This window comes from Pseudonaja textilis, chromosome Z, assembly GCF_049901715.1.
Source record: "Pseudonaja textilis isolate UNSWEBS1 chromosome Z, rPseTex1.2, whole genome shotgun sequence".
NCBI classification, from domain to species: domain Eukaryota; kingdom Metazoa; phylum Chordata; class Lepidosauria; order Squamata; family Elapidae; genus Pseudonaja; species Pseudonaja textilis.
Genome location: NC_142008.1, coordinates 32,039,066 through 32,053,918, shown reverse-complemented (window position 1 = coordinate 32,053,918; position 14,853 = coordinate 32,039,066). Strand labels below are relative to the sequence as shown.

The window sequence follows — 14,853 nt, the reverse complement described above, 5'->3', positions numbered from 1 at the left end:
CTTTAAAACTTCCAGTGTTGGAGCAATCACAACTTCTGGAGGCAAATGTTCCACTGGTTAATTGTTTTGTCAGGAATTTTTGCCTTAGTTCTAAGTTGCTTCTCTCCTTGATTACTTTCCATCCATTGCTCCTTGTCCTGCCCTCAGGTATTTTGGAGAATAGCTTGACTCTCTCTTCTTTGTGGCAACCCCTGAGATATTGGAACAGTGCTGTCATCTCACCCTGAGTCCTTATTTTCATTAAACTAGATATACGCAATTCCATCAACCGTTGTTTATGTGCTTTAGCCTCCAGTTCCTAGTCATCTTTATTATTTATTTATTTATTTGATTGATTTGATTTGATTTGATTTGTCAATCTCTTACAAGATAATAGGTATAAGTATAAACATGAGTAAGAATACAGGAAATTGGTATGGATAGGTCAGGGATGGGAGGCACGATGGTGCACTTATGCATGCCCCATTCCTCTTAGGAATGGGGTGAGGTCAGTTGTGGATAGTTTGAGGTTAAAGTGGTGGGGGTTAGAGGATGTAACAACAGAGTCAGGTAGTGCATTCGAGGCATTGACCACTCTGTTGCTGAAGTCATACTTTCTACAATCAAGTTTAAAGCGGTATAGCTTTACCCTGGTCAAGTAGAGTAGTCCATATGTTTTTGCAGTGTAGGAATTGAAGATTGCAGGACAATTTTTTCCTGAAACCAAATTGGTTTTTTTTGGAGAGTAGGTTGTTTGACTCTAAGTGGAGAGTGATGAATTGGTTAATGATTGATTCCATGGCTTTGCATATGACACCACAGTAAGATTGATCTGTAGTTTTCAACCCGGCTGGGGTCACCTTTTTTGAAGATAGGGATGACTGTAGGTTTGGTAAGGAGCTGGTTCTGAATGATATCTCATATATAATGCTTAGGGGTTCCGTTATGGAAGAGGAGAGCTTTTTAAAGAAGTATGCACATAATCCATCAGGGCCAATAGATAGAGATGGTTTTAGGTTACCTAGTGCCTTTTCTACATTATCTTCTGTAAAGTCAATATGTAGTAGGTCATTACAGTTAGTTGTGACAACTAGGAAATGTGGGGCATGAACCATTGCTATTTACAAAGACTGAACTGAGGAATGTGTTGAAGAGATTGGCCTTAACAGCTTCATTGTTGCAGTCTTTCCCATTTGGTCCTTTTAGGGGTGGGGTGGTTCTTGAGTCTTTAAGTTTGGTGTTAACAAAATTGTAGAAGCCACAGGTGGATTTTGTACGTAGGAGATTTTCCACTTGCTTGCAGTGATAATTTGTGCATTCTGCCTTTATCTGTCAGCATAGGGTGTTGTATTGGTTTTTAAAGTTTGCTATGTAGCTAGTTTTGTTTTTACGCCATGGTGATCTTTTTTTTGATTGAAGGATCCTTATTGTTATGGATAATTTGTTTTTTTGTTTTGTTTTGGGGGATTAGTAATAGTACATATAGTTTAATGATTCTTTCAAGTTCAAACAAGAATGCATTATAATAGTCTTCTTTAGACCATTATAGTATAATGGTCTTCTGTATTACAACTAGATAACAGAATGTGCCAATCAAGAAATAATAGGCCAGCATCTATGACATCTTAGTTGGCTTTTTAAAGTTGTATTTTGGGGATCCATTATTATGATCCTCTTTGTGAGGGTGTAAATTAAGACAAAAGTCAATCATACTGTGGTCACTGTTTGAAAAAGGTTCTTGTATTTGTAGGCCATATATTGAGTTTGAGCTGTTGCAGAAGATAAGGTCAAAGCAGTTATTGAGTCTAGTGTTGTTAGTTATTAATTGATCCAGTCCCAGTGTAGTAACAGCATTGTACAGGGTTGCATGTATGGGTTGGATGTACTTTGTTGCTCTTCTCTGCACTCTTTCTAGGGCAGGGGTCACCAAACTTTTGGACCTCAGGGACCACCAAACTCATACTTTGAGGACCACTAATATGATTTTTTTTAAAAAAAGATAATGTATTTAATTTATATTTTTATTTTTTATATTAAATATAAATATACTATTTAAAAATTAATTTTAATATATAAATATATATTTTTAAACATAAAAATGCTTATTTAATTATAACAAAAAATATAACAAGAAAAGCAACTCCCCTCCCCCCCAAATCTGGTCTCCTGTCATTTCACATCTCCCTCAAATCAGAGGAAACCTCTCCCTCATTTGCCAGGTGTGGCTGCCTGGAGTTGGGGGAGGGAAGGAGGGCCGGGCTGGAAGCCTCCCCCCATCTGGAAACCTCCCCTCCAGCCTGGGTCTTTAACACCTGGCTTGCTTCCCCACTACTGCTGCCTCCTCTTCCTCCAGCACCTCCTTCTCTGGGTAGGATGATTATGAACTAACTGAATGGCTACACTGATACCCCAGCTGTTCTCTTTCCCATGGTAAGACTTGTCATGTGGAGAAAGGAGCTGGCAGCTGCTACTTGGCGGTCCCATGGGCAAGGTGAACTCATCCCGGTCCCAGTTAAGACATACCAGTCACAGACCCAGAGTCCAAGCTGAGAGGAGTCGTTTCCCCCTGCTGGGAAGAGCGGCGGGCATGCACGGTTCAGCGCAGCAGGCAACCTCCATTCTGGGCGGACGAGCCATGTGCTGAAGACCAGATGGCTGTCAAGAAGGTGGGGCAATGGGTGATACTGATGGTGGATGGACTCATACATGCGGGAGATCGCGACATAGGCCTGGCCTATGAGGGGGTGGGGATAAAGAGAAAGGAACCTCTGAACTGGTGTTACCTCCTGCCTCTTGCCTCTGCACATCAAGGAGTTTGAGCGGCTGCCAATGATGGCCTCAGGGGAAGATGTTGCAAGTGGGACCCTTGACTCCCCCAGGGGCTTCTCTTCCTCCTCACCAGAAGCGCTCACATGCAAAGTGCTCCCTGCCCCTCTGGACCCCGACAAGCCTCCTCTTTCCCACTGAACATGTGAACACTTCTGATGAGGAGGAAGAGGGGGTCGAGCACCTCCCTTGCAAAATCTTCACCTGAGGGCAGCTGTTTCCTGTGGCTCAGGAGGTTCACAGTCTTTCCACTGCTGCTCAGCCTCCTCGATGCACTGAGGCAGAAGGGAGGAGCCATGACATGGGTTTGCTAGGGAGACTGCCCCACCTTCCTGCCTCAGCATGCTGAGGTCCACCAAAATTTTCTCACAGCCCACCAGCTTACCCTGTAACCTCTTTATAAGGCAAAGGGACAATAATTAAGGAGGCAAAGGCAACATCATCACCAAGTAATACATAGCTTGTTGTTATCAGGTAAATGAAGTTATAAAACCTTACTAAAAATTCAGGATTTTGGAAGTTGCATAAAGTCTTTTGTGACAAAGGTATTTGTGCATGTAGTGTGAGTGTCTAATAATGCTAGTTATTCTTAACTTGCACTGGCAGTATCAAATTAAAATGCAACAACAAGAAGTAAAAAAAAAGCCTGTGTATATAAGAAGTTCATCTACCACAAGTTAAACAACAATATGTGTATCATGAATGTGAATATGTTTTTTTTTAATATAATAATCTATTAACACTCTTATTTATTTTGCAGGAGAGTTCTGATCTTGAAGACTCTGACATTTGCCATGTTTGGACATCAATAGAGAGGACTGCAGCAAAAAGTGGTAATTTTCTGCCTTCTTTCTAACCTCCTATCCTGTTTTGGTCTTCCCAGTTTTATTCCTATTGTTAGATAATGGGCTGGCATGGCAGAAAATTGTGAGATTTTGTGGAACTGAATTTCTATCCCAGACTATTTATGCTGGATCTCCAATTTTTTCCTTTTCCCATTTCATTATTGTGTATGCTAGAAAAAATCGAGCTAGATGTAATTCTATAGGGTTTGTATTGGGAGGCCATTGTTGGATTTTATCCTTCAAGCCTAAGAGATGCAAAACCATTTGAACGGGAACAGAGTTATTTTTCCATAAATAAAGATATACCCCATGATCCTGTGATCCTTGGCATGCAGTTCATAGTTTACAAGTGCAGTCTTCAGCAAAGGTTACAAATATTATATTGTATTGTAGAAAACAATACACTTGTTTTGAATTGACATGCATTCTATAGTTCTTATAATAATTCAATTGATACATTTAAAAGAAATACTTTTGTGTGTGGAAGATTTTGTGTGAGAGGACATAGAATTTGGAAGGGTTTGAAGGGAAGTTGGGGTCTTCTAGTCCAACCCCTGCCCATGGCAGGAGATCTTATATCAAATGGCTATCCAGTCTCATCTTGAAAAGCTCTAATAATGGAGCATCCAAAACTTTCCATTCCACTGATTAATTGTTCTAACTGTCAGAAAAAGCAATTTTGTTCAGAAGAATTAACATAAAAGGAAATCAGGCTGTCAAAGAACATGGTGACTGGAAGACGCTATCAGAATTGATGACAGACAGAGCATAGAAAAATTGAAAGAAATAATGCAAAATTGAAAGTTGTAAGGAGCCTTCGCTGATAGAATTTCTAAGAATCAGACTCGATTGAATGGATAATGTCATCAACTGTCAGGAAAAGTCTCCTTAGTCCTAGGCTGGATCTCTCTCTAATGATCTTCCATGTGTTATTTCTTGTCCTGTCTTCAAGTATTTTGGAGAATAAATTGACCTCCTTTTCTTTGTGACAGCTGCTCAAGTACTGGGAGACTGCTTTCATATGATCCCTATTCCTTCTCTTTGTTAAACTATACATACTTAGTTCCCTCAATTGTTTATCATATGGTTTAGCCATATCATCTTAGTTGCTCTTCTCTGCACTCTTTCTAGTCTCAACATGCTTTTTTGTATTGCATTGTAACTGGATGTAGTATTCCAAATGTGGTCTTGCCAGTGCAGTATAAATGATACTTCATGAGATCTTGAAACTATCCATCTGCATTAGCTTTTTTGGCAGGTGTGGTTCACTGCTTGCTTATAGTTAAGGTTGTCTGCTAGGATGCCTAGTTCTCACTCATAGCTGAAATTATTGAGCCAGGTACTACCTATTCTACTGTATATTTTTGCATTTGTTTTTTTCTTGCCTGTCTGAAGGACCTTATTTTCCTTATCACTAAACTGTATTTTGTTGGATAGGGCCCAGTGTTCAAGTCTGCCAAGGTCCTTCTGAATCTTGAGTTTATCACCTACAGTGTTTCCAATCCCCATCCCCCAGCTTGGTGTTATCTAAAAATTGGATGTGTTCTTCTTCTATTCCCTCATGAAAAAGTTGAAGAGTTCTGGGCCTAAGACAGAAGTTTGAGGAACACCACTGCATGCTTCTCAATTAGAGGTAGTTCCATTGAGGACTACCTACTGACTGTGGTTGGTTAGCCAGTTGTGAATCCACCCATCACACATTGCTCTATCTTACAAGTAATAGGCCGTGGTTTACTTTGTCAAAAGACTTAAATCAGAGTAAAGTATGTCTACAGCATTTCCTTAGCCACTAATATAGTCACTTTTTAAAAGAAATTAATACTATTTGTCTGGCATAATTTCTTTTGACAAACCCCTGCTGACTTGTATTAATTTCCTTGTTCATCTCCAGTTGCTCACAAATGCACTGCTTGATTATCTTTTTCTAAGATCTTCCTAGGTATTGATACAACTTTGTCTATAGTTCCTTGATCCACCTTTTCTTCCTTTTTGTAGATGGAAACCACACTGGTTCTTTTCTAATCTTCTGATATTTCCTCAGGGCTCCAAGTCCTTTGAAAAATATAGTTCAGTGGTTTTGAGATACTTTCTGCCAGCTCCTTCAGAATTTGGGATATAATTTATCTGGTCATGGCAATTTGAACTCATCTAAAGTTGATAGGTGTTCTCTTACCATTTTCTTGCCTACTTTGACTTGATGTTCTTCAATTAGAGATTTGCATGGCAGAAACTCCAATTGCTTAGTTATAATCTTTGCAAGATAAAAATGGAATGCACTTTGGGTTCCAAACTGCTGTACTGCTCTTTCAAATTCCATTCCCCCCACTTTCTGTTCATGGCAACTCTGAAACATGCATAGAAATGTTTTATGAGTTGACACATGGGTTACCTTTTATATAATTTTATTATAATGTTAATAATGTTAATACAGAGTATTAACCATGCGGCCTGCATGGTTTTGTGCAGACCTCAGTGTGCACATGTGTCACCTCTCCTGCAGGAGCTGTATTTGTTACCGATTTGCTTCTGGGTGCAGTTCAAGGTGTTGGTTGTAACCTTTAAAGCCCTTCATGGCTTGGAACTGGATTATCTGAGGGAACGTCTCTTGCTAGCCATATCTACCCGACCCATTAAGAGTGGGGAGGCAGGGAATGTTGTGGGTCCCATCCCTGAGGGAGATACATCTGATGGGACCCAGAAGAAGGACCTTCTCCATGGTGGCTTCCTCTCTCTGGAATATAATTTCCCTAGAGATTAGAATGGTCCCCAATCTAGCACTCTTTCAAAAGGCACTGAAGACCTGGTTTTGCCAACTGGCCTGGGGAACCCAGAGTGAGATGGAGCCCATCAAGTGGTTATTGTGATCTGTTGTCATTGGGGTGGGGAGTGGGAGTTGGGAGTGATTTTTTATTATTTTTTTCATTTTTTCCAGATTTTATTCTATTGTACTTTATTAATTTATTTGATTCTTTTCATTAGTTTTTATTGTTTTTTATTTTTTGTTTTAAATATGGTTTTACATTGTGTAAGCTGCCTCAAGTCACCATGGACCAATAGGTGACAATATAAATTAAATAAATAAACTTTTGAAATTTGCAAAACAACTGTTTTGAAAAGCCAGTGGGATGGCTTGCTTATAGATTAAGAAAGGAAAGAGAAAAAAAGGAGGATTCAGCAATTACAAGATAATGAGAGGAACCTACAATATAATATGAAAAAGAAAAAAGAGATAGTTCAATAATTTTTAAAGAACTTTATAAACAAGAGGAAATTATAGATGAGAAAATAAATTGCTATTTAAAAGGGGAGACTATGCTAGTACTAATGGAAGAAGAAAGGGTAATGTTTAATAAGGATATTATTAAAGAGGAATTAAAAGAGGCAATCCAAAAACAATAAAAATAATAAAATGCCAGGAATGGATAGATTACCAGAAGTTTATAAAAGTTTAGGAGAAGTACTCAATCTGATACTTTTGGAAGTCTATAATGAGATATAAATAGAGACAAGACTACCAGAATTGTGAAGATAAGCTTATATTGCACGAATACCGAAGGAAGGCATAGATACCACACAGATAATAAATTATAGACCAATCTCTTTATTAAACGCAACTACAAAATTTTCATGAATATAATGGCTGAAAGAATGAAAAAAATAATGAATAGTAAAATACATTCAGACCAAAATGGCTTTTTACCAACAAGACAAATAAAAAACAATACAAGGACAGTAATAGATTACTGGAGTACTATGAGACACACTCAGAAAAACAGACTGCGTTAGTTTTTCTGGATGCCCAAAAGGCTTTCGATAAGGTAAACTGGCAATTTATAATTCAGAAGATAAAAGATATGAAATTCGGAGACAGATTTGAAAAAATGATAGGGTCAATATATTCAGTTCAGAGAGCTTGTATAATAATTAATGGGGAACTTACAAACTCATTTGAAATAAGAAAAGGACTACGGCAGGGATGTCCACTTTTACCTCTGTTCTTTATCATGTTAGAAATTTTGTTGAGGAGAATTAGATCAAATTGGGAAATAAAAGAGTTAAAAATTAAATAAGAAGATAACAAGACCAAAGCATTCGAAGACGACCTTGTGTTCTTCACAGAAGAACCAATAGAATCAGGACCAAAACTAATAAAAGAGATAGAGAAATTTGGGGAAGTAGCTGGTCTAACAATTAATAAAGATAAAACCAAAATGATAACAAAAAACTTAACAGATAATCAGAAAAAGAAATCAGTGGAAGTAAGGTTTACGAATTGCCAAAAAAAGTCAAATATTTGGCCATCTGGCCTGGAGCAAGATGTTCAACAATAAAAGAAGATAATTATATAAAATTAGTACAGCAAATGAAGAAATTAGAAAAATGGGAGAAAATACAGCTATTGCTGTTAGGGAGATTTGTGGCTATTAAAATGAATATTTTACCGAGACTACTTTTCCTTTTCCAAATGATCCCAGTAAAATTGGATAAATTTTTTTTTTGGATTTTAATAAAATGATTACAAAATTTGTTTGGGCAGGTAAAAGAGCAAGGATAAAATTGAGTGCACTACAGGACAACAGAAACAGGGGTGGATTTGGACTCCCTGCCTGGGAAATATATTACAAAGTGGCAGGCTTAATGTGGATTAAAGAATGGGCTAATTTAAGAAACAAAAGAACCTTAACTTTAGAAGGGCACAATTTACAGGTTGGGTGGCATGCCTTCATGTGGAACCCAGGAAATAAGACCAAGGCTTATTTCCATAGACATGCAATTCAAGATTCATTATTGTGAATATGGTGAGATATTAAAAACAAACATTATATAAAGATTCCAGGATGGGTATCCATCATGGAGGAATTGATACACCCTAATGTGGAAAAATAGCTAAATACTATGAGGTTAGACTCCTAAGGAATATTAAAAACAAATCAAGAACTAAGGGACCAAGGGCTGAACATAGATGGATGGCCTTACCTCCAGCTAAAAACAAGGTATAAAAAAGATGTGGAGGAATATGGAATAGAAGTTAAGCCAAGTCAGCTAGATAAACTAGAGGGCACAGATGAGAAAGTATAGATAAACTAGAGGGCACAGATGAGAAATGTAGAATTACCTATTAGAGTTTGAAATGGTAGAGGAATTGGTGAAGGGCCTGATGATAGCATGGGCAAGAAATGTAGGACATACCATTAATTTGGAGGATTGGGAAAGAATTTGGGTAAAAAATTACACAATAACAAAATCGACAGTATATAAAGGGAATCAATATAAAATGTATTATCAGTGGTATCTAGCTCCTTCAAGATTAGCCAATATGTACTCCAACTTAAGCCCACTATGCTGGAAATATAAACAAACAAGGGGCGTCTTCTTCCACGTATGGTGGCTTTGCCCAAAAACTAAAAAGTATTGGATAAAAATACAAATATGGATAAAAGAAATTATGACCTTTCAATTCAAATTTAAAGCAGAAATCTTCCTACTGGGAATAACAAAAGGTGACTACACAAAAGAGATAAAATATTTAATTTTGCATATAATTACTGCAGTGAGGCTAGCGTTCACACAGTGCTGGAAAGGAAACCTTATGCCAACGGAGAGCTTAATAATTCAAAAAGTCTATGATTGCGCTGAAATGGACAAACTTACTCTAAAATTAAAAGAAAAGGAAGATTTAAAGTCAGACTATTATACAGTCTGGGAAAACTGGTACAAATGGATAAACAATAGAAACCAGCGTGTAAATAAATAAGGAAGGAATAGTATAAAGAGATTAAAGTATGAGTAATAACCAGAAATATAAAATAAGTATTAGAATGTTTGATATATAAACACCATCTAATCAACTTGTAAAGTTTCATTTTTAATGAAATGTTTTTCATTTTGTATTTATCTTTTTAATGTTTAAGAAAGTTTTGTTATATTAAAAAAAGAAAAAAAATGAATCTACCATGGATGCTTGATTTGTCTTATTTTAGTTATTTTAAAATTATTACATGTACATTACACTCCCTGAGAGTCATGATTTAATTGTGGCGGTAAATAGAATAAAGAAATCTATGCTATTTTGAAAATAAAAATAAAATATAAAAAATAAGTAAATAAATAAATAAACAACTAATATTTAGAATAGAAAATAAAAACGAAAGGAAGCTGAAAAGAACAAAAATGCAGAAATCAAATAAAAGAATTTACAGATGTGACTTGTGGTTTATTTTTACAGTAGTTAAAATATAAATACAAAATAACCTTTTATTCTATGATTTCAACATTATTTATATCTTCTTTGTAATCAAGTATTTTTATTCTAATCATCCAAACCATATATCATTTTTTTCTGTTTCTTGTAAAAAGTCAGCAAGGAGTTTCCAATCATCAATAAATTTAGACAATGTCTTATCTCTAATAAAAGCAGTCAATTTGACTATCCTGTGAAAAAACAAAAAGAGGATTTTTGAAGCTTGAAGTAGGAAATGAGAATACAAGGTAGTAAGGTTAGAAAGAGTTAGAAGGTGCTGTCCTTGAGGCAAATTGAAGGGATTTGGGAATGCCTGAAAATGGAACATGGTGTGTCAAGGAATCTCAAGAGACAAAGTAGTAATAGAAATGATTGATTATATAATAGTGGCTATAGTATATTCCAACAGCAGATTTTCTTTCTCCAATCAAATTCATTCAGTTATTTTGTACTACAGTCCCCATTATTCATGCTGTGGATCATGAGAAATATGGACTAGCCCTTACAGAGAATGGTCCTTGAAGAAGATTGGCAAGAGATTTTTGATTCCAAATATACAATCAGATGCCATTTAATAGTAAACAGTATGAGATTATGTTCCAGAACTTCATTTGAAATAGTGAAGAGAAGAATGACATGGCCTTTTAAAAATTTTACCTGTTGGTATTTGCTGTTTCCCTAAAATGCAGTCTTAAGAGATCTTGAAGGGTGTCCTGCTGATGTGGTCCATACATAAAATCATTAAATTTTCTTGTCACTATTCTATGATCTTTGGTTTGGTCTGTTCTGTGCTCAAGGGAAGAAAAAAATTGGGAGAAATCCACCATCTATTTTTAATATATCATTATGCCTAACATTTACTAGGATTGTTCTAACTCTGCAGGGGAAAAAAAACCCTTTATCTCTAACTGATGAAGTTAAAATTGAAATGCTTGCATCTTCAATCAATAATATTCTACTGGACACAAAATAACCACAGAACCGATTGAATTTGATAACCTGAATGTGGTCAAGTATGACACCTAGAGGCCACACATTCTGCATCTTTGGAAACATGTCTTTTATTTTTGATTTGTTTAATACTTACTATTTTAGTCATTTTAGGGGATAGTTAAGTATGTTTAGCATATTGATTGAAGATTTTGCTAGAGAAATTATACTTTCCAATTTAAAATATATAATGAGAATATAATTTTTCCTTCTTTCCTTCATCTTAAATTGTTGCTGGTAATAATGACAATATTCCAAGGCATCACTTGGAGATACTACTTAAAATTTTAACAGGGTCCAAGCCGATATTCCAACCAGAGAAAACAAAGGCACACTCCTACATATAGTTTGAGCCAAACAATTCACTGGGTTTCTATATATATACATATTAAGGAACAAACCTAACTGTAATGGTTTCAAGAATCTCATACTCTGATTTCACATCTCCCTCTATAGATTGGAGAAGGCTAACTTGAAATAACAAACTGAATAAATGTTCATTGGATGCCTGCTTTAATAATTCATGGAAAGATGAAATGAACCAAGAAATTAATATTACACTGATCAAGTAAAATTAAATTCAATTGAGGAAAAGTCAATTTGTGGCAGCACACTGTATTGCTATTTTGAGGGGAGGGAAGATAGTGCTTCTTTAGAGAAACTATTCTCAGAAAAACTTGCATCATGAGAATATTTGTAAAATCCTATTTGTTGCACCAGTGTCCCCCTTCAAATTACTGCATCTTTTAGTGAATAATCTCAGAAATCTGAGGTTACTGAGTTAAATGATATCTCAGAACTTGAGTGAACCAGATTAATCGTACGTAGCAAAACAACATTATGAAATTATTAATAATTTCAATATGTTTACTATGATTATTTCTAAAATCATTTTTAAAACGATATTGTGTATCATAGCATCATTGAGAAACTAACCCAATTTAGAGAAAGAGTAATACAGAAGAGTTTTTCAGGGATGCTATTATACAAAAAATAGTTTAAAAAATGGGTTCAAATATTATCCATAATCCTGTAAGTAATCTGAGCCAATCAGTATGTGGATTTTCACATAATATATATGACTTTTTTTGTAGCTTTAGACAAGCATAAAAAGCTCATGGAATTGAAAGAATATTGGTAGTCAGGTAACCAATGAGGCAAAAAGGTATTGTGATGTCATAATGAAATGTAAATAAGTCAATATTGTCTCGTCACTACTACCGGTATGAGTTATCCTAGTTCGTGTGTGTAATTCAAAGAAGGGAAACTCATTAATCAACTGGGAACTATAGGGCAAATATGGAGATATGTTGATTTTAATTTATATGATTGAAGAATCATGGAAAGTGTAAGTTTTTAAATTTTAATGTTATACTGTAAAAAAGAAACATATACAACATATATAATATATGTAAAAGAAACATATAATATTTTAGAAATCAGTCCATTTGCTGATCTTGAACAATAGCTTATTTAATATTTGAACATTCAAATTACATGACAATACTTCCTCATAATCTATAACTTGTATTTTGATAGTACATTTAAACTATATGAGTTTCTACCACAGTACTCTAAACAATTTTGCCTGAATGTTACAATGTGATCATTCTTATTATAAAATGTTGTTCTCTAACCATGACTTGTAAACAGATTTGTTGAGAGTACAGTAGAACTTATTAAATTATTGTATTATAGTTCTGTAATGCAAACCTTTTCTTTTTTTCTCTTTTAACAAATTTTATTCAGTTTTTCACATAAAAACAATAATCTCTTTTTAGTGGACAACATATTTCTGGGTCAACATCTTTACATACAAAGATGACAGCAATTATACATTCATATATGCATACTTAATTCTATTATTACCTTTTCCATTCCAAATTTTCAGTAAGGAGAGAAACAAACACATTAATTCTAGCCTCTTTCATTAATCTCAATCAAAACATCTTTTTGTTTCATTTCAATTATTTCAAATATAATCCTTTAATATTTATTTTAACAATAAATATAAACAACGTGTGTTTGCATAATAATAATAGTAGTAGTAGTAATAATAATAATAATAATAATAATAATAATAATAGGTTGCTAATGTCTCTCCTTGCTTTTAAATAGTCTACATGACTTATTAATTTAGTTGGTTCTTTAGTTTGTCATATTCCCTTTCCATTACACATTCTTTTTATAAATTCCAAATTAATACAAGTTTTAACACTAAAGAAAAAAAAACAAGTATAGGTTCCCCCCCTTTTACTGCTTTGAGTATGACACCTCAGTGGTTAAAATATACCTTTATTCCCTCATCTTGATTTCCAATAAACCATTATTTTTAAGAAGTTACAATAATAATCATTACATCTTTTCATTTGGATTCCACAGCATATTTTCCCCCCTTAATTTTTAATAAGAGTTATCAATATCTATGTTACCCTATTTTCTAAATATTTTTAATTGCACAAATATTCTTATTACCCCTTGTCACCCTGCAGAATCCCCTTTTTAATTCATCAACCATTATCTCTGAAAAAACAATTTCTTTTCAACATTTTACTATTTCCGTATTTCTTTATTTCATGTGTCCGTTTCTTACTGCTTCTCCTCCCCCTCTTTTCCCCATATCTTTTCTCATTCCAGTTTATATCCCTCTCTTTCTTAATATCTTCCTTTCCCCTTTTCTGCTGGGTCTTTCTGCCTTTCCTGACTTCACAGGTATTCCCTCTTTTGATTGCCTTCTTAAATCTCAGCTTTTTATCCTTCCTTCTTTCCCCACTTCTTTGTAGCATTCTTTGTGTTAATTGTCTGTTTAAGATGTCTTCTCCTTGAGTCGACTCCTCCTCCTCTGAAGCTCTTTCTTCTTGTTCTTCAATCGCCATTTCCTTTTTTTCCAAAGAGAAAAAAGTGATTCGCCTCTTTCCTGTAGTAATTCTCTCATATTTTTAAGTTCCATTTTTAATTCCCAAAGAGATATCATAATTATACACTCTTGTATTTTATGATCGTTAAAGTCAACACAGAAAAACCACTTTTAGTTTCCTTCTTTCTTATTTCAATTTTCTAAAGTCCTCAATTGTTCCAGCCCAGGGTCTATACCAAAAACATCAATCAATCCCACAGTCAGTCTTTTCCTTGCTTTTTTCTTTATTCTAGTTCTGCTTTCATTTTCTAAGATTCTTACTTTGTTTCAATATTTCTTTAATATTATATCCACACAAGTTCATTCAGAAACAGGGTGCTTTCCCTTTTGTTTGAGCTCAAGTTTTTGGCAAAAAGTGGCACTCTCCATTATACAAAGTCTTCACCTTTTCCCCCTATTTTTTTATTTAGGGTTTTTCGAACCTCAATATTCCAACACAGTCCAGTCTCCAATTTGTAAACTTTATTATTATTATTTTGTGACAATCTTAAGTCCAGCTTTATTTTATGCCTGTTTATTGCCAAAATATTTTAGTCCAATTTAGTTAAATCTTTAGTTCCGGCTTATTCCTTTCCCCCCTTATTGAAGCCCCGCTTAGCTGTCAGAAATATTTTCTTTTTTTTTTCCTGTCCCTTTGTAATTTCACCGCTCACTTTTCTTTTCTTAAAAATTCCATGTTACCTTAATCCCAGGGTACTTTTGTTTAGTTGCATCGCCCAATGGTCCCAGTTCAGATGGTATCCACCTCTTTCTTCCCTCTTGCACAAATCTTAATCCAGCTGAGTCCTCCTCTTCAGGGTGGCCATTTTAAACCACCGCTGCAGTTGTCTTCGGGGGGAAAAAGACCAAGCCCAGGAGAGGAGATGCAGCTCCCCTCAACCTGGCTTGCAGCTTCCCTTTACTCCACTACCCCTTCAATGCAGCTTCAGCCCCTAATCGTAATGATCGGGGCTCTCCAATGAAAGAGCACAGGCCATATATGGCCACAGAGAGATGTGATCTACGGTCTGTCAGCGAGGAGGCTCCGCCTTCTTCCCAGTGCAAACCTTTTCATC

General features: G+C 35.3%; 1 protein-coding gene across 7 annotated transcripts in view; it reads left to right on the top strand.

Moving 5' to 3' along the window:
- THSD7A (thrombospondin type 1 domain containing 7A) overlaps window positions 1-14,853 on the top strand; it is a 323,850-nt gene that overhangs the window by 54,572 nt on the left and 254,425 nt on the right. For all 7 annotated transcript variants that reach the window (XR_015740118.1, XR_015740117.1, XR_015740116.1 and 4 more), the window contains exon 2: window positions 3,566-3,638. The gene's annotated coding sequence lies outside the window, so the exon portion shown is untranslated. The remainder of the gene's footprint in view (window positions 1-3,565; window positions 3,639-14,853) is intronic.